Source organism: Microtus ochrogaster, linkage group LG2, assembly GCF_000317375.1.
Source record: "Microtus ochrogaster isolate Prairie Vole_2 linkage group LG2, MicOch1.0, whole genome shotgun sequence".
Lineage (NCBI taxonomy): Eukaryota > Metazoa > Chordata > Mammalia > Rodentia > Cricetidae > Microtus > Microtus ochrogaster.
The window spans coordinates 2,534,617-2,537,745 of record NC_022028.1 but is presented as its reverse complement, the minus strand read 5'-3'; positions in this window follow the sequence as shown (position 1 = coordinate 2,537,745).

The following is a 3,129-nucleotide window of genomic DNA, read 5'->3' as shown; positions in this document are numbered from 1 at the left end:
TTCTTTGTGGTTAGGATTGATGACTTGAGCCTTAGGCCAGCCTAGGCTGTGAGACCCTATCCTCAAAAGATAAACAAAGGCCCCTCCTCAGGTAGGTGGGAGAGGCTCTTCGCTTCCAGCTTCTGGGGACCCCAGGTGCTTCTTGGCTAGCAGACACACCACTACAGTCTCCCCTCGGTGTTCCAGGGCATTCTCTCCATATGTTGGTGTCTTCATATGAACAGTTTTGAACAGCCAGTCATAACACCTTAGGACCCCCAACTTCAGATCCAACCTCTTTACTATTTATATGTACATTCATCTGGTCTCCAAACCAGATCATGTTCCAAGGTGTTAGACGTTGGGATGTCATGTGTATGTATGTGTGTATGTATGTATATATGTATGTATGTATGTATGTATGCATGTATATTCATGTGTGTATGTATGTATACATATATACATGCACATATATACAAATATGGATGAGAGGAGTACAGTTCAGCATCTAACACCACTCATGGTCATATAAACTCTACATGCATACAGTATTCTCCCATAGTGACACACATCTATCTACCTACACCCACATTCCAGGGTCACACTTACTGGACTATGCTACCAGGACTGCACACCTTCACGGCCTCAGACAGCTCAGCACAGGTCCTCTTGCTCCATGCTCCACCGGCATACCCGCTCAGCAATGGCCACACTCATCACACTCAGAGCCCAGCCACTGGTAGCCTTAGACTAGCCTCCTGGTCTCACATCCCCTCCCACCCACACAGCCTTCTCCTGATTCCTCCCTCCTGCTCCAGCAGTCTGCCCTCCCACCAGACTTGAACCCAGCAGCTCTGGCCTATACTAGATGGGACAGACCCCAGAGGATGTCTCCTTGCCTTCTAGAATCAGGTACCCACTTACACACTAGCTTTCCTCTCTCATGAATTCTTTCTTGCCCCTTCGCCCTGCTGGCATCAGGAGTAACAGACACATTGTCTCTCTCTCTCTAACACCACACACACATACACACGCACGCACACACGCACGCGCACACACTCATGCACACACGCACACACGCGCACACACCACACACACACGCACACACACCACACACGTCCACACACACGTGCACACACACGCACACACACACCACACGCATGCACACACACATGCACACGCACACACACACCACACAAGCGCATGCACACACACCACACACACACACCACACACACACACCACACACATGCACACCCAGCCCCTCCAGCAGCCCCACGGCAGCAGTCTGTTCTTCATTATGGGCCAATGCGCCTGTTTACTCACCCAGCTGGAGATGGTTAGAGAGTGATAAATAATGAAAGAGAAAACAGGCTTTTCCCCTCTGTGGCTTCTATTTATGTGACATGTGTCACAGCGGACTCTCAGACTCTGGTTCGGAGTTGCTCGCAGGAAATAGTTTATTTTTTCCGGACAGTGGCTTGAGGGGTGGGGTAGACGGCCAGGATTTGGGTTTCTGGTCTCACGCCCATGAAAGTTTCAGGATCTGGCGTCCAGAATCCTCTTATGATGCCCTGTTCCTTGACAACTCCCCACCCACTGCCTCCCTTCCTGGAATCACATGGTGGCTTGGGACTGGCTGATAGCAGGGGCTCTCCCGTTGCAATGATTTGGAAGGAACCTGCCTGGTTGGGGCCCCTCCCAGCCACCTCTGAAGCCCCTCAAACAGATGGGCTTGTTTTAAGAGCCTGACTGCTGAGAGCTAGGGCTCCATGAAAAGAGCCAGTTGGAAAGGGAGCTTTTTAGGGAGCCTGCACCTGTCTTGGGGAAAAGGATGCAGAATAATTCAAACTCTAGATAGAGAATGAAGGGCCAGCCGGGCAGTGGTGATGTACACGTAATTCCAGCACAGAGGCAGGTGGATCTCTGAGTTCGAGGCCAGCCTGGTCTACTGAATAAGTTCTAGGACAGCCTAGGCTACACAGAGAAACCCTGTTTTGAATAAGCAAAACAAACAAACAAAAACAGGAAAAAAAAAAAAAGAATGAATAAATGAACAAAGGGCCAGAGAAATGGCTCAGTGGTTAAGAACACTTGCTGGGCTTTTGGAGGGTAAGTTTGGTTCCTAGCACCCATGTAGGGTGGCTTACAACAGCCTATAGCTAGCTCCAGGGGATCCAACACCACTGGCCTCCATGGGCACCTGCACTCATGGGCACACACACACACACACACACACACACCATAATTAAAATTAAAAATAAATATTTAAAGAAAGAAGAAAAGATTCCTGCCCTGGTTCACTTCGAGTGCTGGGGACCTCAGAGGTTCTCCAGCATGGGTTTCCCAGATGTGACAATGGAGAAGGACTTGCTCTGCCTGCACAGCTGGCCATGGCAGCCAGGACTTCAGACTCAGACCTAAGGCTCCTGAAAAGGCCTCGTCTTCCCCCATTGTCTTCCAGCACCAGCTCCCTGGCAAGGCCAGCCTACCTCACTTTTGCTAGCCAGTGGGAATCTCTACGTGGGTGTTACAGGTGGCAGTGTCTGGAAATGTGGGCTGTGGGAAATCTTAGAAGTTCTCCCCTCGGTCCTTCCAGAGGTGGGCACACTGAATGGAGCTGGAGGATGGAAGCAGAAGAAATCTGTTCACCAGCCTTCAATGCATGCGGGCCATGACCCGAGCAAACCCGGTTTCGCATGCCTGGGCAGGGTGACAACGCTTTGGTTAAGCATGGAGCCCCAGGGGTATCCCAGGTCACTGCTCAGGAACCCAGAGGTACCAGAGGATCTTGGAAAGATAGGGTTCACTGTAGAAGCTACAACTGGAAGCTCTCACCTTTTGCTAGTTGTAGGGGGAGAGTTTAGAATTCCAGGGCAGCATCTAGTTCGAGGTCTTCGAGTTGTCTGTGGTTGTGTTCTCCTAGCTAGGAGAAGAGACTTCCACCCCAGCTAGGAAGGACCGTATACCTTGACAACATAAGAACGTACAGTATGGACCCAGTGCAAGGGGAAAAGGCACCAAGAGGCAGCTTCTCTTTTCTCTTCTGAACCTCCTTCCTCTTCCTCTAGGGTGCTGGGATTACAGATGCACAAACTCACACCAGGGGTTTGTGGTGCAGGGGCTCAAATCTATCACCACACACATGCTA